Consider the following 25591-nt stretch of genomic DNA (forward strand, 5'->3'; position numbering starts at 1 on the left):
AGAAGTGGTAACACGTGCTAACATTGTAAAGTAGGTTAGGAAGGTCTAAGATCCATTGGGGGGATGCTTTGTTTATTTATGTAAATGTGTTAACTGGTAGAACTGGTCTAAGGATCGTAACTTATCCTGTGTTCAGACGGGGAACACTGTAGAGCGTATACATTATGCATGTTGAATTTTATTTCTTTTTTTGCTTGCTTAGTGATATGCTGCGCGTGTATGTTGGTATAGAGTGACTGAGAAGTGGCACGTGTCAAATAAAATATGTGAAAAGGGGTTGCATCCTTTTCAGATGTCCAAAGTGGGACTTTTTCATGGAAATGTGAGATTTGCAAGATAAACCATGGCCACAACCAGAGCAAAAGAGTATTCGTCATTTTTGCAAAATTAATGCTTGTTGTATGCAGCTGTTAAAATAATTTTCTGTACAAACTCTTAGGACATTTGCAATTTTTATGTCTTTTGGTAGGACACAGATGCCAAAATATGGACTGCCTTGAGAGACAGGTGGCAACCTGACTGTCAGGAAACTGCATGGGAAGAAAGTTAATGGTGTTGATAAAAATCATAAGGTGTACGTATGTGTATTGAGAAAGCATTAACCAAAAGTGTGCATCACAGGGGAAATATGGACCACCCGGGGGTGTTGGGAAGCCTGATGCCACAGACAAAGGGCCTCCTAGCACCCCCGGATGGTATATTATTTTCCCGTAACATCCACGTAGAGGGCATTAATGCACTTGCAAAACAATTAACAGCATTTTTTTTTTATTCTTAATATATACACGTTTGTATTTTTTGATGTAAAATACTACTGTTGCCTAATGCTTCAAAACGGGTGAAAGATATTGCTGTTGGAGAAATTATTTTACATCCTAGTTATCCAAGAGTTTAATGGTTACACATGCACACACACGTAAACATGTAGAGTGATGTCCCCACATATTATCACACTAACAATGTCCTAAGTACGCAATCAGTACTGAAGGATTTGGGCAACCAGGTTGATTTTGACCACCATGTTGCTTTTGCTGTACAGAAAGCTTTCTACATGGCCCAACTCATCCAGAGACAAAGCGGTCATAACATCCCTGTATTCTTCCCTTATAAGGCCAATTATTGAGTACAACGCCCCTTTTGGCATGCACCCTGCAAAGCACATGCAGCTGCTGGATAGACTACAGAGGTTCCTCACCAGGAGAATCCAGGGCCTCAAACATCTACCCTACACAGGCTAAAAGCCCTGTCCCTCTACTCTGTTTCATACAGACTCCTCAGAGGTGACCTCTGGCATACAAAGCAGTCTCAGACCCCACCTTGATGGGTCTGTTGCATATTCACGAATCAAGCTCCACTCGAGCAACCAGTATGCATGATCCCAACCTGGTCTTGTGATATCAATAGAACTTGTTGGTGGGACAGATTTGTGTCCCAGAGACTCCCCCATCTGTGGAATAGACTCCCTCTCCACATCAAGCAGAGTACCTCATTGCCCCTTTTTAAGTGCAACCTGGAAAACTGGATGGGGAACAGAAAATACACCCCTGGGATTCCACCTGTGTCCCTGTTGGACAGAGGCTTTGGGTGCTGACTTGTCTAAACATGGGCTAAACTCTTGGCTAGGCTTATGAGGACCTCTGAGTCAATAGCCTAGTAACTTCCTATGTACACACCTCCAATGTCTTACTGTAATGAAATGTGAATTTATAAAAATAACATTAGTAATAAATTTGAATTCATTGTTTTAGATACTTGGAGTGCAAAGAACTTGTCCCTAAGCATGTGTAATAATAGCCATCATAATCTATTTTAGTTACTTGCTGTTAAGCACAGTGCAAACCAATCAAAGCAGAAACATATATGCTTGTAACTGCTGCTGCATTTTTTAATTTTATTTTACATTTGTGTACAGAGGTAATAACACAACCACAGCTGATAATTTGGAGTTACTACCCAGGTGAAACAATTCACAAATTAAAAATTATGTAACTGAGGAGAGGGGCAGTAAGTTGGGCATATCAAAAACAAAACAGAAAGCAACAATATATAACAAACAGTAGAGTAGCAATCAGTGGATGTATCAACAGTTATGGGAGAAAATACACATTTTACAATTTTAAATGATATTTCAAGATTACATCCTGGTGGAAGTGAGTTGGGGTAGGGGAAGTGAAGTGTATTAGTAACGAGAGTGTAAAGCTAGAGATTGAGAGGCCTTATGTGATGTTATGCTGTGTAGCAAGTACAGGTTGATTTATGGTGGGGGAATTATTTATTTATTTATTTTTTAATTCAGCTGTGAAGGGGATTGTAGTTCCTTTAGGTGTGGAGAAGGCTTTCCAGATTTTAGGAACAAAGATGGAGAAAAAGTGTTGGTGCAGCATATCCTGGTTTGTGGGGAAGAAGCATCTGAGGTTGTAATGTGTGTGTGTGTGTGTGTGTGTGTGTGTGTGTGTGTGTGTGTGTGTGTGTCTAGCTGCTAAACATCAAGCTAGACAGTGACGAGAAAGTCTAGTAGTAGTGCTGCTCTGGTCTGCACCGAGAGCCATTTGGCTTTTTTGAGAGTGAGGCAGTGGTGCTCACAAGAGAGCGAGTTATTGATGAAGCAATATATATTTTTTTCAGTAATCTGTATTGTGGAGGAGTCTCCTAGAGGTTGTTATAGATGGTCCATATTCAAGTTGAGCCAGAAAGATTCCTTTGCCTACAGCAGCCCTGGCTAGTTTCGATAAGTAGTTTGGGATTTTACTAGCCCAGAGGTGAAGTGGGTTTATTTTATTTTATTTTATTTTATTTTATTTTATTTTGAATTTAACTGTGGTAGAGCACTGATCCCACTGGACCTGTTTCAGTCTCACCTCTGCGTAAACAGAATAGATGCATATTATTATATACAGACTGACTGACAAAATGCAATATATGCACATATATACAAAGTCAATATTAGAGTTGTTTTGAGGGTATAAAAGCGATAGATAAATAACATATACAGAGTGATTGGCAACACACAATATATACATGCATTATATACAGAGAGAACCTTTTTGCCCTTAATTTCTCAGTATGGCCATGGAATGTTAGCAACTGGAGTAGCCACAAACAGAGGTATTTGAAGGAGTTGGTTGTTTCTATTGGTGTGCCACAATGGGTAGTGATACTGACTGACTTTAAGTATTTGAGTGATGCCAAATAGCATGCTTTTGTTTTTGTAGGGTTGGCTTAGTAGTAGATTGCTGTGGCTATGGTGTGCCGGGTCCTGGGTTCAAGATTTGCAAGGCCTGATTATTTAAGGCCTGCATTTGTGCTTGTTTCCCACATTTCCTGTAACTAGTCTAGTCCAGGTACAGATTTGCTGTATCCAGGACTGTTTGTAAGCTTCTGAGCGGTGTCAAAGTCTGCTCTTCATTTTTTCCCTTAGACCTGCTAGCTCTCTCCTCTCCTGCACCTTTACTAGCTTACTAGTTCAGCACTTTACCAGACTTCTTGTAGCAATTGTTGTAGCACAAAAAAGTGCTACCAGCACTAAACGTTCTACAATGAAACTGCTCCAGTACTACTTATTAATGCTCACCCTTCCAGGCATGTCTGAAGGTCAGTTCCCTGTGCTTTCTCCTATTAACCTGATTAACTTGGGCATCCTGAGGTAATGTAGCAACTGCCTCATGTACACTGACAACCCTCTCCTCTTACCTCCCAACACTCAGACTTGCCAGAGATGCACTTGTATATCCAAATTGGAAGCCACGCACTCTAGCCAAGACCGGAATAGCTGGTCAAGAGGAGAAGTTCAACACTTGCGCCACACCACATGGAACACACAGCCCTCCAGAACACACACCAGCACTGCCTTCATGTAAAAATACAAACCACGCACCCACCTTTGTGGAGGCTCTCAATAAAAATCTACCCAAACAGCAGAGACCTCCAAGGCAGAAACGCACTCGACCACCACATCACATCACTAATCACAAGGCACATAACTCTCCTAAACAGTGTGCCACTCAACCAAAGCCCCTAAAGGCAAAACAACATGCCCAACACACAGGTCATAGGTGACTCGATAGTGAGGCACACTGATGTCCCACTCACTAGGTTGAATAAGGAGAAAGTAACAGCTGCCTGTCAGGCACCAGGATCCGCCACATAACACACGCACTCAGGTACCTCAACAACAGGTACGAATATGACTCTCATTGTACATGTGGGTGTGAATGACCTGAGATGTACCTCCCTGGACTACATGAAAAGAGACCTGGAGGAGCTCTCGGATTATGTAGGCCAGGCGGGTATGACCCTAGCCCTGAGCAGCATCCTACCATCACTCAGAATGATAACCAAGCAGAGCACCTCTTTGGCCCTCTTCAAAAGGAACCTTGATGATTGGATGGGAGAAAGGAAATTCACCCCAGGGATCACGTCAGTCGCCCTGCTAGACAGGGGTCCAGGGAAGTAAATAGTGTAGGAAGAAATAGACAGGGAATTGTTATGGCTAGGCTTGTATAGGCCCTAGGGCCGATAGCCTAGTACCAACCTATGAACCACAGTACAAGCAGAAAATGACTGATTCAACAATTGGCTAAGTTTCTGTTGTCATTCTGATGGGATCCAGTATCTGTCTGCCTGGGATGACAATTGACAGACCTCGATGCTGTGCCAGAGATGGCCTGCATTTGTCATCCCTGGGCTTCCGGATACTGGCCAAGGCTCTTGCCACCCCTGTAGTGCCTTTTTTAGGCGGTGTTCCAAAGACCAAATTACCACCGTAACAGCTACAAGCAAATGCAATCTGAGGGTCATGCTGCTTAGTGCTAAAAGATTAAATCTCAAAATGCATTCACTCAAAGCACTCCTTAAAATGGAGAGCGTTGACATTTGTGCTGTAACAGAGACCTAGTTCAAGGCAGCAAAAAGCATCCCTACTCAGGCTCTAACTCATTCCACACCTTTCGGCCTCAGAACTTGGACCGAAGCTTCAAAGGTGGTGGTGTTTCCATATTTATAAAGGATGCGCACACCGCCAGACTTGTTAGCCCAAGATAATGCATCTGAGGTACTTCATGTGCAGCTAACATTGGGTAAGACTAGGATTCAGGTCGTAGCCTGCTGTAGGTCCCCAACCATGTCCCAAAACTCGCACTCCATGTTCCTAAGCATCCTGGAAAATATTAGGGTCCAACCTAACACTCTCATACTGGGTAACTTCTACTACTCCTCCATTAATTGGGAAAACTACTCATGTACCAATACACCTGCCCAACACTTGCTGGAATTCATTAATTCCAATGCCCTGAACCACCTCATTCTTATCCCCACTAGAGGTAGCAACATCCTTAACCTGGTCATTACTAACATGGGTGACTGTTGCTGTACACCAGTAGCCAACACCTCCCTGGTTAGATCAGACCACAAACTAATCACCTTGAAAATCCACATCCCTCCCACCCCCCACACACAGGTAACCACCATGAAAAAATTCTCCAAAGCTAACTTTGGGCTCCTAAAAACAAAGGTGGCTAACTTCACGGCACCAATGCAATGGAGAATAGTTGCATGACCGCCAATTTATACACCAATAATGCATGGATCTCTCCATACCCAATAGAACCAAGGCGCTCTCCTCAAAAAAAAAAAAAAAAAAAAAAAAAAAGCCAATCTGGTGGTCTCCTGCCATAAACAAACTACAACAGGTGGAGGAAACTGATGCGGAATAAGGTGAAGTCCCAAGACTGGAAAAACTCCATCAGCCTCAACAAAAGGTTGAGATTCCTCATCAAATCCTCTAAAGCTAGCTATGACAACCTCAAGGCCTTTTATAGTTATGTAAAGAATCTCCACGGCAATACCCAGATTTGCTCTGAGCTACTGCACAATGGTACCTCTTATACCGAGCCAACAGATATTGCCAATATACTGCCCGACAGATTCAGTGCCAACTTTACCCCCCCAAAGGACCAATCACAATACCAGTAGATTGCCAGGCACCCAGTATTACTGCTGCACAGGTTAAAACAGCACTGTCCAAGGCCAAGAATACAGCTTCTATGGGATCTGACAGTATCCCTGGCTGTGTTTTACATGAGTTACAGAGTGAACTGGTACCTCACCTGTGTGCCCTGTTCAGTCACAGCCTCGCCTCAGGCTTTGTCCCTACCGAATGGTGCACTGCTACAGTCATCTCTCTCCACAGAGGAGGAGCGACTACAGACCCTGGGAACTATCGCTCCATTAGCCTGAAGAGTCTGATATGCAAGGCCATGGAACACATCATCATGGACCTAATAAACAAGGATACAGGGAATCTCCAAACTCTGGATTCTGCACAGTTTGGTTTTGTGAAGGGTAGATCATGCCTGCTCAACTTGGTCGACTTATTTGAGTCCGTCACCAGAGCTGTGGATGAAGGCAAGGTGGTTCATACAGCCTACCTTGACCTGGCCAAGGCCTTTGATACCATTCCCCACTCAGGAATCATAGAAAAACTCACTAAGCTGGGCTTCAACCCCTATATCTCTAGGTGGGTTGCAAACTGGCTCACAGGTAGAACCCACAGTGTGAAAGTAGCTGACTCCAAGTCAGACTGCCAACCAGTCACGGGTGGAGTCCCACAGGGTTCGGTCCTGGGTCCTGTCCTGTTTGGTATCTACTTCAGGCCAACACGAAGGGACTCTGGCTGACAAAGTTTACAGATGATTGCAAGTTGGGAGCTATTATTAACTCCCAAGTGATGTTGACATCCTACAGAAAGGCCTCACTGAGACTAACGACTGGTGTCAGAACCATGGCCTTAAGCTGAATGCCAAAGAATGTGTCGTCACCCCCTTGGGAAAAACCCAGTTCCTTTGAATTACCACATCGATGGTAGTCCACTGAACACAGAAGGCGTTATAAGAGATCTGATAACACAGGTTGACAGCAACCTCTCTTTTGACCACCACATTGCCACTGTGTCAGAAAGTCCTTCTGTGTGGCACATCTCATTAGTAAGGGTTTTGCATCCAGGAAGAAAGAGGTCATTGTCTCCCTCTACTCTTCCCTCATTAGGCCAGTCATCGAGTACAATGCCCCATTTGGCATGTACCTCACTAAACACCTGCAACAACTGGAGAGACCGCAAAAGTACCTCATAAATAGGATGCTAGGCCTTAAACACTTGTCCTATATGGACAGACTCAAAAAAACTCCAACTGTTCTCTGTCTCATATCGCCTACTTAGAGGCGATCTCTGCTCAACTTACAAAGCCATGTCTGACCCAGCTCTGTTAGAAATGCTGCGTCTAAAGAAATCCCAATCCCTCCGCACCACACGCTCCAGACACCTCAACCTCATTGCCACAATCAACAGAACATGCTGGAGGGACAGGTTCATAACCCAGAGACTGCCCATACTATGGAATAGACTTCCCATACATGTCAAGCAGAGCACCTCACTGGCCCTTTTCAGGAGAAATCTTGAGGAGTGGATGGGAAATAGAAAATTCACTCTGGGGATCACTCCAGTAGCTCTATTCGACAGAGGCACTAGGAACTAAGGTCTGGTGGCACAATGCCAGGGTAATTCTATGGGCTAGGCTTGGGCTAGGCTTGCAAAGGCTCCAGGGCCATTAGCCTAGTACACACTTATGAACCTAAGTAGTAGTTTGTGGTTAATGAGCCAGGAATTGATGGAGTTAGTCTTTTTTGTAGTTGCATTTCAATTGAGAAATGACCTAAAGATCATGAACCACATCATCTGCTTAGAGGATGAATTGTAGAGTAGGAAGATTCGTGAGGTAGTTTATTAATGAAAACAGAAAAATGAAAAAGAGCTAGAATAGAACCTTGAGGTACTCCCTTTTGAAACAGGTATGGGCTGAAAGAAAGGAATTCCTAATTTAACTTTGAAGAATCTGTTTGACAAGAAGTCTTGGAACCAAGTGAGGGATGTGCTACTAACGTCAGTGCTCTGTAGAGAGAGGAGGAGGAGTTGATGCTTGGTTAGGTCAATGGCGTTTATAATTTCAACAGATCTTGCTGCTGTCAAGTTATCTTTGTCCATGTTGAGCAAAATGTCATTAGTTAGGCAGCAAAGTACCATCATTGTACTGCAACCTGCCCATTTTCCATGCTGTTTAAGGGTAAGGAGATGGTATTGCCGAATGTTGCTTGATATTGGATATACATTTCTTTTCTAGCATGTCACCAAGGGTGGTAGGGTGGAAATAGGACAAAAAGTATTGGGTGTTTTGATATTTACATTGTTTGGGCAGGGTATAATTGTTGTTTTTCAGATGTTTGTCATTATATTTTGTGTCAGACAAATGTTAAATGTGACAAAGATGCTGGGTTAGGAATGTTTTCTGAACATGGTACATGTGGATTCTGTGAACACGTCTTCAGGTAAGTTACTGATTTCTTTATGTGAGCTTTTTTTGAAGTTGAAAGGGGGATAGAGAAGGGCCTCTAGAAGAGGGAAGTGGAGATGCTGTTGATAGTTTGGGAAGGGTGGGTAAATTCTCTAACAAAGTCTGAGTATGTGAGTGATCGTAATTAGTCTGGATTAGGTTTAGAGAGGCTTTGTCAGAGGATGCGAGTCCAGTGAGAAAATTGACTTCATGCCAAAAGTGTTTCGGTCTTATTGAAAGGAAAACTGTTTGGATTTGAGGTGGTGTGTTGTATGCCTTTGTATGGAATGTTCTGTTGTGGAGGTTTGTAAAGGAAGCACAGTTGACAGGGGTTTGATTGTTTTTCTGAGATAGCCAAACTTCATATCATAGCTTGAAGAGAGATTCAAACTCATTGGTTAGACATGTGGTTTGTTCTTGTTTAAAAGGCATTTTACTGTGGGGAAGAATTTGCCCTGGGTTTGAAGGAGTATTTGGTTAGGGTTGTATCTGCTGTGTTAGGGTCTTGGATACTCTATTATGGACCAGTTATAGGCTGTCAGATGTTTTTTTTTCCACTTTGATATTTTGTATGGGTTAGTGTCAGAAGGAGATCAGTTTTAGGGGGAGACTAGAGGCAGATACTATGGTGAGTAATCACTGAAGGCGGGGGAAGAATGGAAATGTTGGAGACTGTTGCTAATTCATTAGTGATGAGAAGGTCAGGAGTTGTGTAGTTATTGGATTGCATATTTGGGCAGGCAGGATCTGTGATTAGCTGTAAGAGGCCCTTGTTAGCTAAAAATTCTTAACTGTTGCTTGAGAGAAGACCTGAGAAATTAATGTTGGAATCCTGCAGGATAATAATTAGATGTTTGTTTTTGCTGCAGAGTCCTTTCTTGTAGTTGTTAGCTGAGATTACATCAGAGCTTAGGAACTTGAAGTTGAAAGGAAATGGGGGAGGAAGCTATGCTGCTTCAATAAGTGGGGGTGGTTGTTAATGAAATAGAAGCAATTATTTTTTCATATTTTTCCTGGCTCACTAACCACGACTTTCTAAAATCTGTGGCTAGGGAAAGGAAATGGCAGGTCCTTCAGCCACCATAATGTAACTTAGGTTGCTGGTGTCAGACACAGTACAAACCCCTTAATAGCATGTGTGTACATCTTTGTGACTACAGCTCTTCCTGTGGTTACTTTTATTGGCCTTGTTTGTTCATATATTTATTTACCCACCTCCCCAACTCACTAAGTTTAGCTGTTTTAAGAACCGGAGTTATAAGTAGTGGGTGTTGATGGATGTTCATGGGGAAATCCATGTATAATCTATTTTACTGTAACTGCATATAACAGTGTGTTACCTGAGTGATACTTGAGCAAAACCGTAAGCCGAAATAGGAATGTCCACAGATTCTGTCTGCAGTGTGTCCATTTTAAACTGAATGTGATTTGTTGAGGTTCGCTCTCTGCCTTTTGTGCTATGTCCAGTTCAGCCATATAATACAGCTGTTAGGTTAGACCAACTAAGTGTCCTTAAATTGTATTTATTTTTTGTCTGAATGGGTATCTGTGTAATGTATACATACACACACACACACACTGTGTATGTATGTGAGTATGTATATATCGGCAAACTGCAACCACTCGTAAGACTGAACACAGTGATAATTTTTCACCAAAGTGTGAAATGATCAAACATCAAAAAATATTTTAAACTATTTTACTAGGATCATACTTCCTGCTAATTATATATTCTGACTACAAGATCTCACAACAGCAGGATAAGGGCAAATTCCCTTACTTTTGTAGTACAATCCAATGCAAAATGCTACCACCAGAAACTCCAGGTAACAGAACATTCACTCACATGAGCATTTGTGTTTTTTTTTTTTTTTTTTTATTTGTGCAGTAACAGAAACCTGGTTTAAGGCTCCAGAGAGCACCCCAGCACTACTACGCTATAACTCATACCATACTTTTCGGCCTCAGAAACACAAAAGGTGGGGGGTGTAGCCATATTTATCAAGGATACCTACACCTCCAGGTTAGTGGCGCAGCACGATGCCTCAGAGATCATCCATGTGCAACTGACAACGGGCAAAACTGCAATTCAAATTGTAGCTTGCTACAGATCACCCACCATGACCCAGGACCCACATTCCGTGTTTCTGGAGACACTGGAAAATATGAAGGCCCTACCAAACACCCTAATATTAGGTGATTTCAATTACCCAAACATTAACTAACTGAGAGAACTACTCAAGTACTAACTCCCTTGTCCAACGCTTCCTATAATTTATAAACTCGAATGCCCTGGATCAACTGGTCAACACCACCACCAGAGGTGACAACATATTGGACCTGGTCATCACCAACATGGGTGACCGGTGTTCCACACTGGAGGTCAACCCCTCGCTGGTTAGATCAGACCATAGACTAATCACTCTGGATATCCACATTCCGCCCCCACCCCCAATCAAGGAAACCACCTTGGAAAAACGTTTCAAAAGCAAACTTTACATTACTCAAGACCAAGGTGGAAAGGTTCACAGCCCCCATGCTAAAGGACAACGCTGTCCAAGCTGCTGAATCCCTTACAAAGGCACTCTATGAGCACCTGCAAAAATGTATGGATCGTGCTATCCCAAGCAAAACCAAGACTCACTCCTCCAAGAAAAGGAAACCAGTCTGATGGACCTCTGCCATAAACAAGCTATACAATAGAAGGAGGACATTAGTACAGAAAAGAGTAAAATCCAAGAAGGAAAGACATCCCTGATCAGTATCGGCAAGAAAGTACGATCCCTCGTAAAATCATCCTAGACTAGCTTCGAAAGAAAAATTGCCAAGGACTCCAAAGATAACCAAAAAGCGTTCTTCAGCTATGTCAAGAACCTAAGTGGAAACTCTCGATCTGCTCTGAGTTAGTGCAGAATGGCACAAAATCCACTGAACTGACTGATATTGCCAACATTCTGGCAGACAGGATTAGTGCAAACTTCACCCCCACCCCCTAAAGGGCTCATAACCATACCAGAAGAATGTAGAGTCCCGGCAATCACTGACACACAAGTTAAAACAGCCCTATCCAAAGCCAAAAACACAGCTTCAATGGGACCGGACGGTGTCCCAGGCTGTGTCTTACATGAGCTCCAAAATGAACTAACCCCTCACCTGTTCAAACTCAGCCGCTCTACCGGCTACATACCCATATAGTGGCGCACAGCAACAGTTATCCCACTCCACAAAGGTGGAGCCACAACGGACCCCGGGAACCGTTGCCCTATAACCCTGACTAGCCTGGTCTGCAAAGCTATGGAGCGCATCATCATGGAACTCCTCAACAGAAACATTGGGAACCTCCAAACATTGGACCCTACCCAGTTTGGCTTTAAGGGCAAATCATGCCTCCTAAACCTGGTGGACTTATTTGAGATAGTTACCAAGGCTTTAGACGAGGGAAAGGAGGTCCACACAGCCTACCCAGACCTTGCAAAGGCTTTCGACACCATTCCTCATTCTGGTATTCTAGACAAGCTCACCAGCCTGAACATAAACCCCTATGTCACGAGATGGATTGCCAATTGGCTCACTGATGATGGATTGCCAATTGGCTCACTGATAGAACCCACACAGTGAGAGGTGCGGGCTCTAGGTCCGACTCTAAACCAGTTACAAGTGGCGCCCCCCAGGGCTCAGTCCTAGTACCCCTCCTGTTCAGTATATACTTCTCAGAGGTACAGGCAAGCACAGGAGGACTGTGGCTGACCAAGTTCACAGATGACTGCAAACTGGGGGCCATAATTGACTCTCCGGCTGATACAGACATCCTCCAAAAGGGTCTCACTGAGACAGATACCTGGTGTCAAAATCATGGCCTCAAGCTAAATGCCAAAAAAATGCATAGTCATCCCCTTTGGAAAAAAACAAGTACCCACGAACTACCACATAGGTGGTAGTCCCTTAAATAAAGAAAATGTAATAAGGAATCTGGGGACCCAAGTAGATAGTAATCTCTCCTTTGGGTAATCATATTGCCAAGGTGGTTAGAAAATCCTTCCTTCTATGTGGCCCACCTAATCACAAAAGGGTTCGCATCTAGAACAAAAGAGGTTATTGTGCCAACTACTCATCACTCATCAGACCCATCATAGAGTACAACGCCCCATTTGGGATGTACCTTACAAGACACCTGCAACAGCTGGAAAGACCACAGAAGTACCTCACCAAGAGGATTACTGGCTTCAAACAGATGCCCTATGCAGCCTGACTGAAGAAACTCCAGCTGTACTCAGTTGCATACTGCTCAGAGGTGATCTCTGCCTGACATACAAGGCTATGTCCAACCCAGAATTGATGGGTCATGCTCCACCTAAAAAAAATAAATAAATAAATAAAAAAATAAACAACAAATCCCCGAGAGCCACACGCTCTAGGGATCTAAACCTCACCACAACGATAAATAGGACGTGCTAGAGGGATAGATTCCTGTCCCAGAGACTCCCCATGCTTTGGAACAGGATTCCAATCTACATTAGGCAGAGCCCCTCACTAACACTCCAAGAGAAACCGTGACAAGTGGATGGGAGGCAGAAAATTTTCCCCGGGGATCACTGCAGTGGATCTGCTGGACAGAAGCACAGGGAACTAATCTAAGGGGGCGGCGAAAGCCAACACATTCTGGCTAAGCTTATAGTTGCCCTTGGGCAGATAGCCTAGTACTTTACCTGTGAACCTATGACTGCAATGTTGATGTGATTATTTTTTTCAGTCTCTTCTGGTTCCCAAAATGTACTTTGTGTCCCCATAACATGAATCTGCCTAGGCAAAGACACAATGAATTTTTTCCTGTCTGTCTCAGTTTAGGAGGACCACTCTTGTCAGTGTCTGAGGAAGAAGCAAGGACTACATGTCGACTTAGCCAGACTAGGATGCGAGCCCCTAGGGAGGTTTTGCCAGTCAAAAGTACTTCTGCATCTTTAAAAAATCCTGTCAGAAAGAAGCAAAAAGTTGCGTGGGAGAAATCTGCTTTCCGCAGGGAATTTTACTTGTGGGTTGGGACTGGAACCTGATTTGCAATAGTAAGGATGTGTCAGGGGGGACTTGAGTGGAAATGTAGCAAAAGGGGGTAGATTTCTGAAGTTTGGTAAGGAAAATGTGAGTTCAGTAGTAGGGACTTTGACAGAAGTTACATATTATTCCCCAAGGTTCAATAATTGGCTAGACTGGATAGAAATTATATTTCACAAGAGCATGTGTATGTAATTGAAAGCTTCAACGCGCACATCCAATAACTATTTCAGATCATGCACTGATACAAACTAAAATAAAAAATGCAGGGATGTGAAGTAAAAATAAGACTTTCCGTACCTTTTTAAAAAAAGAGGAATCCAAGGAATGGGTAGTGGAAATGTAGACATTTTTTCAGAAGGGACACCTAGTGAGTGGGATAAAATGAAAATGGAGTTTAAAAATAGAGTAGAAGTAAAAAAGAGAGGATTAAAAGTAATATGATTTATTTAGTGGTAGTAGTTGGCAAAAGGTTAAAGTATTGCAGAGTAAGGGGTATCTTACAGAACAAGAGTAGGAGAACTGCAGAGTGCTAAAGAGAAAATAATGGAGTATTTGAATAATTTGCATATGTTTAGAAAGGTAGCTGCAAAATAATTTTTTGGTAGTAATTTCAGATCACAAAAACTTTTAGTATACCAACTTGGGCAACATAAAGTAGAAAGGGTTGTTGCAAAACATTGAAAGCCTATGACAAGAAAAATTACCAGAAATCATGTAGAAGTATTGGAGATGTTTTGGAAATTTTATGAAGATTTATATAAAGCAGAAGAATGTTGAAGCCAAGAAAGAGCACAAATGGAAATATTTATGGAAGACTTAAATATGCCAAGGTTGGAGGAAGACCAAGCTCAACAACTATTGGTTAGGATAGGAGGTTATGAAACAAACGTGGTGATTTAAGATGTATTATTGATTTGCAGGGAAGTTTCCAAGATCAGATGGTATTCCTGTGGAAGTTTGGAAGTTAGGAAGGAAGAAAGTGATAAATATGTTTCTATTTAAAAGGAGAGGAAGCAACAGCATTTTGGAAGAAAGTTTTGGTGGCTGTATTACCCAAAGAGGATAACCTGCAGTCCCAGCTTCATACAGACCCATTTCAATTTTAAACTGTGATTCTAAAGTGTTTGTCTATAATAGCTAAAAGAATAATGGAGTGGAGACAGTTTGCATAATGGTTAAAGTTTTCGCCTCCCATGTACAAGGTAGAAAGATCAAATCCTGACCTCTGGCTAATGCCTGTTTGGAGTTGAATGTTTTCTCTGTGGGGTTCTTCCCACCTCTGAAATATATGCGGAGTGTTTCCACCTCAAACTCACCAAAGAATGGAGTCGTGGGCAGCAGCACAGACTCTGCATGGTGCCGTGTAGTGGGGCAGAGTTGTATAAACCAACCGCTTTGGGCAGAGTTGTATAAACCAACCGCTTTGGGCATCTACTGAGGTTTACATTATCCTCATGATAGGAGAATGCGGATCACAGACTCTGCACTGTAACAGGGCTAGCCACTCAACTGTGTAAAATATGGCTGTAGATGATTTGGTTGTGTTGACTAATGTTGCCAGAGGGGCATGAGTATTTACCGGCGATGAGTGGGTTGAGGACTCTGCCTCCTCTGACCTAATGTAAGGGACCCATGGTAATGGTGGGGGGTGTGTACGTTTCCCTACTGGCTAGTGTGTGCCCACCATAAAGCCCAGCAGCTCTGAGTCAGTAAGCCACTGGCCACCTGGTGTTCATTTTCCCAGCATAGGTTACCTGGAATAACTCGTGAGTGAAAGCTGGACATAACCTGCTAAACATGAATTGAGCATTGCTACACTCAATTCTCTGTATCCAGGAGACAAGATGGAAGGGCAGTGCGGCAAAGCCACTTGGCTTGGGTTCCAGAGTCTGCTGCTCTGGAGGAGAAATGGCTGGAAATGGTGTGGGAACTGTGGTGAGAGAGATGCTTCAGAAGACAGTGAAGGATGTCATCAGAATTAGTAACAGACTCCTTGCAATCAGACGCCAGCTTTAAGGACTAGGCAATATTCATAATCTCAGCCTATGTCCCACAGCAGGGTTGTGATAATGAGTAGAAGAGTGCATTCATATGGCAGTTATAGGAGCTATTGGATAAAGCAGGACAACATGAATTGGTTTTGATGATGTGTGACTTGAGTGCACATCTGGACCGACAGGAGAGAATATGAGGACTGCCTGGGTCCACATGGGTAGGGCAAGAGAAATGAAAGAGGAGTGACCATTCTAGACTTAATGGCAGAGTCACAGGATCACATGCAAGAGTGGCCAACATGCACTTCAGGTAAACTTCCTCCTAATATAGAAAGGGCACCAGTGTAGAATCCACATTTGCAAAGTGGTCCCCAGTGAAACAGTCGTCCCACAGCATAAGTCACTGATTGCTACAATTAGTTGCATGCAGTGGTCAGAGAAGGCTGCAAGGTCAAGTGAGACCAGGCTGAAGTCCTGGAAGTTGACTGGAGAGAAAGCACAACAGTTCAAGGAATTAGTCTGGGCTGTAGCACTTCAAGAAGAAGAGGAAATGTGTAGAATTGAAGAAGAATTGCAATGCCTCAGACTAGCATGTGTGTGGACTGTGGAACAGGTATATGGCCAGTGTAAATAAGGTACATGAGGAAAGCTGGTAGTGGAATGCAGAAGTCAAGGAAGTCCTCAAAAGAAAGAAGTGCAGGAAAAAGGGGAAGATAGAAAAGACCAGACCAGGCTAGGAAGGAATACTGGTTTGCTAACAAAGAAGCTAAGAAAGGAGCAGTAATAGCAAAGAACAAGGCATCAGAGGCACTCTACCAGCTTCTGGAAATTGTCAGTATATGCCACAAAGGAACTATTTCAGGTTGCAAGGCAAAGACAGAAAGATAAAGAAGAAAAGAAGATAGACATCCTTTCTAAGGGATGCCAGCAGCAATCTGCTTACCAGTCCACAGGACATCAAAGGCAGATGGAAAGAGTACTTCTCAGCAGCTTCTGAATGAAGAAATCCCCGCAAAAGATGTACTGCCCCAGGCACAGCCTATGATGAGAGAAGAGGTGCCCACCATAGAAGTAAAATCAGCATTAAAGAAAATGAAGTTAGGGAAAGTAGCAGGCTCAGAGGAGGTCACATCAGATATGATAAAGATGCTGGATGAGCTAGGGGAGATATGGCTCTTCAGGGTATTTTATAGCAGTGTGGATTGAGGCATATCCCAAATGACTGGACAGTAAGCATACTGATGCCAGTGTGTACAGGAGCAAAGGGGGCATCTACAACTGTGGGTAGTACAGAGGGATCATAGGAGACTACATGGCTGTCGTCCCAGAGGTCATTTTAAACCTAGCCATTTCATCCCAATGTAATACCATAGAAATGCTAGTCAGTACCGAAGATTGCATTTAGTGATGATTGCCCATATCCAGGAGGGTTGTGGGCGCTATCCCCGGTAAGAATTTACGGTGCCTCATCCAGGTTCCTATTGAACAGTGTCATAGAGGTGCTCTGTTTCACATGAATTGGTAGCTCGTTCCAAAGACGTGGCAGTCACTGAGAGATAATCTGTCCCTATTTATTTACAGGCCATATTTAGGTCCCTTTAACAGGTAGCCCTAGTCCCGTTTGATTTATGGATATGGAGCAAGTTCATTAGGTTTGAGTTTTGGATTGCTGTGTAGGCCAGGCATAAGTCTCCCCTGAGAAGTCTGTACGATGTGGAATTCGGCGACAGGGACTTTAGTCGGTCTGTGTAAGGCACATGCTGGAGCCCCTTGATCTTTGTTAGACCTCTGAGGTCTCTCTCCAGTTTCTGCAGGTGCTTGGTACGGTACATGCTGAATGGGGCATTGTACTCAATTATGGGACGGATAAGTGCCGAGTATAGAGGGATTATAACCTTTTCCTCTCAAGGCGATGGCTTTACTAATCAAGTGTGCTACTTACAAAGCTTTCCTTACTACAGTAGACATATGGTGGTCAAAGTTAAGGTCGCAGTCAGCTTGTGATTCCAGGTCCCTTAACACTTTGTGGGTACTTGGGGTATTGTTACTGATTTGATAATGTGAAGGGGCATTGTTTGTGCCGAAGGGAATGATGTTTTTCTTTGCATCAAGTTTGAGACCATGACTAATACACCAATCGTTGGTCTGTGTGAGACCCGCCTGGAGTATACTGACATTTGGGGATTCAATGATTGCACCTAGTTTGCAGTTGTCTGCAAACTTGGTCAGCCGCAACCACTTAGTTTGAACCTCTGAGAAGTATATGCTAAACGGTAGGGGGCCCAGCACTAACCCATGTGGCACCCTGCTGGTAACAAGTCTGCTGATTGATGTAGTGTCACCCACTTTGATAGTGCCTTGTATTTTTACATTATTTCTCTGTACCACCTACATTTTCATAATGTACTTTATTGTAGCTATAATGCCTTTTATGACTATGCTTCTTGCTAATACAAACTGTTCCAATATTATGTAATTTTTATACTAACTGCCTTTGTGGAGCTTTTCTCCCCAGGCCTCCACTGAAAATGGGTTCTTCTTGGCCAAGTGGACTTTCCCTGTAAGCAAATGCTAATGAATAAACAAGTAAAGTGCTTCCAGGGAGTGCAGTTTTTGGTTTAAGCTCCTAGCATTTAGCAGCACAGCCCTTACTTTGTTCTGACTGACTAATTTCACATCAGTAATGTTGTTTTCGAGATCTTGCCTAAAAAAGGCACTGTGGGGGGGGGGGGGGGGGGGGCAAGAGCCTTTGCCAGCAGCTGAAAACCTAGAGGTGTCAGGTGCAAACCGTGTCTGTCAAAGGAGCAAGGTTTGTCGACCATGGCTTCCCAGACTGAGAGGAACTGGATCCCCTTTGAATGACACCAAAAACTAAGCCAGTTATTGAAATCAATCATTTTTTGTTTATACTGTGGCGTCATTCTAGGTGAGGGTAGTATGCTGCTCAAGGGTAGGGACATACCTGCCCAGGACACATACTCTGGGAGCTCAACCATGTTTCTCTTCATGTAGTCCAATAAGGTATGTCTCAGATTGTTCACACCAACATGAACTAAGGCAGAGTCATACTGGTACTTGTTGCTGAGAGACATGAGTACATGTGTAATCTGGTGAATCCTGACACCGGACAGGCAGCTGACTGACTTTCTCTTTGTCCAACCTGGTGAGTGGGACATCTGTGTCTGTCACTATTGGGTTTCCAATGACAGGAACATTTGTTTTTTTGAGTGTTGCACCTTATGGGCTTGATGTATGAGACACTGGTGTTGCTGTGTGCCATGGGTGGTGTGGGGACTGTTAGTTGTAGCAGTTTTGTGTTTTGGAGGTCTCTGGTGTTTTGGTAAGTTTTTCGAGAAAACCTCCGCATAAGTAGGTTTTAGTGTTTGATGAGTAATGTGTGTATGAGAACTGGTACTGTGTTCATATGTAGTGGTAGGTGGTGTGACAACCTTTTCCATGTTACTGTTTTGAGTGCAAGAGAAGATGGATTCAAGATTCTTGGTGTAGATACATCTCTCACACACTGTACTAGAGTGAGTTATTAGTAGAGGGTTGTCTGTGTACATGAGGCAATTGCAGTACTGCCTCAAGAGATTCAACAAGGTTGGCAGGAGAAACAAGGGTAGTCTAACTGCCCGTAATGCTAGGTTGAAGACTGTTGTCACTAGGGGTGGCTTTTCAGAATCTGTCACGGATGAGCAAAATGGATGGATATTTCTGTCTGTCTTTTTTTTTTTTTTTTCTGGTGGTTAATAGGTTACAGCTCACTAGCAGTATTTCTTTGACCAGGAAAGAACTAAGGATGAGGGCTTCACTACTGTGCTGCAGTTATATCTAAGGGGAAAATTTGTTGAATTTAACTGTCCGGCTTTGGCGCACAATTGCACGGTGCTGTGCGACTTGCAAAACAAGCAGAAATCTCCAAAAATGCAGGGCCTAAATACCAGAAGCTAAAAACTTGGGGGAAAAAAACTTTTAAAAAGATTCAAAAGGACTAGTGAAGATGCTTATTCCAAGCCCAAGACCAACCTCCCTTTACCAGACAGGACCCAGTCAGCACAATCCTCTTAGTGAAGTGCAGATAGGCCCCCTCCAATCCAAGATGGCGTGGAAAACGTGCTCAGAACAAACAACCACTACAGGCAGACCCACGTACAGCAAGCCTGTATCTAGACTATGCTACAGCTACTAGCTACCCTACTTTCAACAGGAAACATTTGAGAACATTTAACACAGTAGAAAAATAGCAGTGAGCCACACAAAAAATGTTTAAAACAGCAGAAAATCAGCAAGGAGACTCTAAATTATTATTTAAACAGCTAACAGATCAGTTATTTAAACACTGCTTGGTGGGAAAACCAGAACAAGCGGAACAGATAGCTTTAAAACAGTGAAAAATACCAGTAGATACTTAACAAACAATGAAAATAGCAAAAAGAGCTTTGTAAACAGTGAAAACAGCAATACAGTTTGATACAGCAGGCACAGTAATGCAGACAGTTCTATCAAACTCCTATCATATTGCATGAAAATTCTGTAGGGGGGTGATCAATAAATGAATATGCATAGTAGTAGAAAGTAAGATGGGAGATGAGCAGTTCGGATTTGGGTCGGGATGCAGCACAACTGACCCAGTATTTGCAGTGAGATGGATAGTTGAGAAGAAGCTAGGGATGAGGAACGAGTCCAGCTGGCATTCCTAGACTTGGAGAAAGTATATGATAAGGTCTGCAGAAAGCTGATTTGGACAGTCCTGTGGTGGTTTGAAGTCCCAGAAACATTGGTAGAATTAGTGCAAGCTACATACAAGGACCCAGTGAGTCAAGTACAAGCAGTGTTTGGTGTCACAGAGGGGTTACCAGTGGGAGTGGGTGTGCACCAGGGTTCATCTGTGAACCCACTGCTGTTCATACTGGTGATGGACTACAATTATAAAACAGGTCTGAGAGGACAGATCAACAAATTTGCTGAATGCAATGTGGCATTACAGGCAGACTCTCAGCAAGAACTTCAGCAAAGAATAGGGGAATGGAATGCAAAAGTGAAGGCACACTGGATTAAACTGAGTACAGATAAGACAGTTGTAGTGGCAGGTGGAGTTTAGAAGAAGCTGAGAATTGAAATAGACGGAAAATAGTGGAACAGGTTAACAGCTTTGAGTATCTGGGAGGGGTGGTTGAAGAGAAGGGAAATCTGAATGATGAGTTCAAAGCTAGAATCAGTGGAACTACAGTCAACTGGTACAGAGTGTCCATATGTATTGTATGACAGAAGAATGCCATAGAAGCTGAAAAGTAAGGTGTACAAAATAGTTGAGGGCTGCTGCTACTGTATGGTACAGAAACCTGGGCAGCAAAGGTAGAGCAGTTCAGAAAGCTAGTGATGATGGAGATGAAGTGCCTGAGATGGGTGTTGGGATGCGCACACAGACAGACGAAATGAGGATATATGAGCAGAAGCCAAGGTCAAAGATAACAGATTATGGTGGTTCGGGTGCATTTGCAGAAAAGCAGAAGACAATCTGGTGAAGATGATTTGGGACAGACAGGAAGAAGACAAGAAAAAAATAAGGGCATCTAGCATAGACATGGATAGTTTTTGAGAGAAAGTCTGTGACAGGCTTGAATGTCAAAGACAGCAGGAGAATGGCACTGAATAGAGGGAGATGATGATAGTTGACACGACACCCTGACCCCATTATAGAAAATGGGGGTAAAAGGGGTTGATGATGATGAGGCAAACATTTGACTACATTAATAGAACAATGATGATCCAGTGGAAAGCAGGATGTAAGAAAATACTGCTGTTGGTGCTGGGTCTTGATGCAGAGAAAGTATTTGACATGGGTAAATTGGGATTTTATGAATAGGGCAACAGAGCATTTGCATTCCTTGATGCAATAATACAGTTAACTAGGGGGGATATATGAAGGATCAGAGGCAAGAATTAAAGTAGGTAGGCTCCTCTCTTTTTTATAAGTTGTTTGAATAGAGGAACCAAACAGGGGTGCCCCCTTTCCTCTGTTTGCTTTATATTTAGAATCATTGGCAAAGAAAATAAGGGACTTAGAAATTCAAGGATATAATAGTTGTGCTTATCAGGTTGACTTTATTTGCAGATGATATTATTTTGTACTTCAATCCAGAGAAGGACATTTTGGAGTTGTGGAATATTTTTGAGACAGTTTCAAGTCTTTCAGATATAAAATTAATGAAGATAAAACAAAGGTTAAACTGTGAATTATTTAAACACATGTTAATTGGTTCAGCAGTACCCATATTTATGGGGACACAATAGGATAAAGTATTTAGAAGTGTTGATTTAAAAGGCTTGTTTTATGGCAGCTAAGTATAAAAGATGATTCAAAAATGGAAACTATTAGCTCTTGTTCATGGATATGAATAGTAAGATACAAGCAGTGAATAAGTTTAGTCCCTTTAGTTTTATATACAGATCGGGCATATGGACATCTGGCAAGAGGGCAAGAGTTACTTGGGACAAGTTAATCCTCCCAATAGAACAAGGTGACTAAGGATTACCTGATTTGAAAGATTTTAGAGCTACTCCTTTAAGGCTCGTATTACATAACACAAGCAGTGAAAAGGACAGATTATGAAGTGGGGGGGTCAAGAAATGAGTGTGGTTTTGGATGCAGATCCTTAAGGGTAATAATAACCGGGTCTATATCATATGAGCGAGTTGCACAAATTGTGAACGCTCATAATATTGAACGTACCAGACCTCGAACTTCCTATTGCGGGGAGCTGCGCCCCCACACCCCCCGCTAAATGTATATTCCAACTCCGAGATCGCACTACAGTGAGGAAAGGGCAAATATCCCATTCTTCACTGTGCCGCAATGTCAGAAAAAGCACTTCGAAGTGCAGAACATTCGATATTATGAGCGTTCACAATTTGAGTTTCGCTCATATGATATAGACCCTAATAACCACCATACAGAATAGTATATTCATTAAGTTGCAGAAAGTATTGAATATTAAGCCTATATGGGATTGGAGAAAGGAAGTTTTGCCAGTAGGGATGAATGCAAGTGTGAGTACAGACAATTGGCAAAAGAAGGCTAGAATTCACTGGAGAAAACTGCAACGTAGCCAAGTTACTGGTAGCAAATAACCAGAGAAGAAAAATAATAGAGTGGGATGAGGCCAAGAGGAAGTTTGAAACCACCTTCTCTACTAGGGATCGATTTTAGGGCAGAGGCATAGAGAAAGGGATATGGGAGTCCCAAGTGAAAGACCTACTCTGGTAGAGTTTTTACTCCATTTTAGAAGAGAAGCTGCTCTTAAAAAGGGGGTAATTATTAGGGCATATAAGTAATCCAGAAGAGGTTAGAAAAGGTTGAGAAGAGAAACTGAAGAAGCAATGTACAAGGTAACAGTGGGAGGACATATGTATGGCTACCAAATATGCAGCAAAATCCAGAAGTGTAGGATTTTTGCTTGGAGGTGTTTGCATAGGTATATTTTTGCCATAAGCAGACTTCAAAAAATGTCCTTAGGTAGACAGCAGTGTTGGAGGTGTTATGGGGAAGAAAGAGAGAACTGAAAACTTGTTCATAGGCAGTTACTAGGCTATTGGCTCAAGGGCCTTTATAAGTGTAGCCATGTTATACCCTCATTCCCTTATTAACTAAGTTGTTATGGTCTATATTTGCAGTGCAAGTAGATGATCAGCACTGACTGTCCTTATCCAGAAAGGACATGGGTGACACCCCTGGGGTATTGTTTTTTTGGGGGGATTTAGTAAGTTGGCAGATTTTAAAAATACCCTACGGAATACTCATCAGAAATATCGGGGGAGGAAATTACTGTAACTGAGGAAATTATTCTTTTGAGCTGGGACACAGAATCTGACTTGCCTAGGCATAGTAAGGCCTTATTAAGTTTAATTCTGTGGGCTGCCAAAAAAGCAATTGATAGAAAATGGAAATCAAATTTTAAATGAACTGTATTTGAAGTATGGAATATTGTAAAAAAAGATAAAAGAACTTAGAAGTGTTTTTATATATGTATAGAAAAGGGAAGGGGCAAATTGCATAGAAAGAATTTGTGGTAACAGTACATGTATAATAATGTTCAGGAGGAGTGAGGTTTAAGGGAAGGCAATAGCTGAGCAATTTATGTAATGCAGGGCTAGCTACCTGGTGGTGTAAACCTTGGCTGTAGATGACTGTCACTGTTGAAGTGAAACCCTGACCCCATGTGCAAAAAATGAGGGGAAAAAGGGGTTGTGGGTAGATAGATGTAATTAATGTTGTATTGGAGGTCCTTTATAAAGGAAGAGAATGTGTATCTAACGTGTACTGTACATGTATGTTAATGGAAAAACAAATTTAGTATGTTTTTTTTCTTTTGTGTTAATGTATGTGTGCCTATGCCTTAAAAGTTACGCATTTATATTTGCTTCTGTTACTTTGTACAGTAGACATTTGTTAGGCTTGGCTCTAGGCTTAGTTCAGAATCTCAATCCTAATAATTTTGGTGTTACTGGTAAAAGGGAAAATGCATCTTCACTGTCTAAGGATGTTCAAGACATTGGAAAAGGATAATGAGGGGGACCACTTTTATTTTCTCTCCTCATGTTTCTGATTCGGATTGAGCAAAATGTTTCTTCTGATAGTCTCCTGGATGGATTTTCTTTTTTCTGAAGCCATATCCAGAATGAATCAGTTGCTTCAGCTTGAACATAATAATCGTCTACTGTTATTAAACAAATGTTATGATGAAATATGGTTAGAATTTCCTAAACCTACTCCAGTTCCTCCTGTTCTTCCAGCCTTAGAGAATGTATTTATTACAGCATGCAATTTGTCCAATAGCCAAAAAAAAAGTTGGAATACATAAAGTTGTTTAGTTTTGTTTTTTTTTTTATTTCCAAATCCTTAGTATGATCTGCTGCTGCTAAATATCTGGTAAATGCTAAGGAAATCTTATGAAAGGTTTGGGGAAAAGGTGCATTCTTCTGCAATACTTATTTTCAGAATTTTTAATTGTCGAGCCTGCATATTAGTTTATGCTTGCCTGTTTAGATAATATGAGGAACATTATTGCTTTTTTCTCATCTGAAGAATTATCTTCATGTAATTTTGTTGCTTCTGCGTCTCAAGTGACTACACACTGAAGTGTGCTTTGTAATTCAGTTGATGCCACTTTTTCAGACCTGTTCCTTCTGGAAGTATTATGAAAATGTTTGCTTGTTTGTGTATACAAAACTTTCTGAGGATGTAAAAACTAATTTTGAATTCTTTAGTTAGAGGGGTTGTGTTTGGACCAACTGCTGCAGAGGTCCTTTAAAAGTGTGACGAGAGAGGGGAAGCTGATTCAGGGAGTTTCTCAGAGTTTTCAGCCTTCCATCTCCAAGTTTGTCAAGGGTTTTACAGCAACATCCGCAACATTTTATAAATAAGCAGGTACAGTAAACTGCTGGTAAACAAACTTTTAAAAAGCAGTGGCAGGGGACCCCCCCCCCCCACACACACACACACACACACACACAAACAAACAAGGAGACAATTGCTGTCAAACCTATGCCTTGCCTCAGTAAGCCCAAAGGCACTCGGGGGGGGGGGGGGGGACGCCTAAAGGGCAGCACACAGTAATGTGCTAAACTGGTGGTTTGATGCCACATTTACCTAGCCTGGTGATACAAGTGTAGCGAATCTGTTGGTGGACAAATTCAGTTCCAGCTTTACCCCCTCACCTCCGACCATTCCTCCATAATACCCTTAAACATAACCCCGCCAGCTATAAGTAACTAGGGAGTATGTATTGGCTGCACTCACTAAAGCCAAGAACACGGCCTTATTGGGCCCTTATAACATCCAAGGATGCCTCCTGAATAATCTAAAATATGATTTATCAAGACTCCTGGAGTCATTATTTAACTGTAGTCTTAAAACGGGCTTTGTGCCACGTGAATGGAAGACTGTGACAGTGATCCACCTTCATAAGGGAGGACCTTCAACAGATCCTAGAAACTACAGACCCATTAGTCTGACTAGTGTTATTTGCAAAGTCATGAAAATAATTATCATGGAAATTAAAAACAAGGACATGAGACCTCCAGACACTGGATCCATCCCAGTTTGGCTTTGTCAAAGGAAGTTCATGCTTACTGAATCTGGTGGACTTCTTCTTTGAAAAA

The 25591-nt window shown here is 42.4% G+C and overlaps 1 protein-coding gene across 4 annotated transcripts in view; it reads left to right on the plus strand.

Moving 5' to 3' along the window:
• CLP1 (cleavage factor polyribonucleotide kinase subunit 1) overlaps nucleotides 1–25591 on the plus strand; it is a 181930-nt gene that overhangs the window by 94567 nt on the left and 61772 nt on the right. The window lies entirely within an intron of this gene.

This window comes from Protopterus annectens, chromosome 9.part0 (genome assembly GCF_019279795.1).
Source record: "Protopterus annectens isolate FY-2018-M chromosome 9.part0, PAN1.0, whole genome shotgun sequence".
NCBI lineage: Eukaryota > Metazoa > Chordata > Ceratodontiformes > Protopteridae > Protopterus > Protopterus annectens.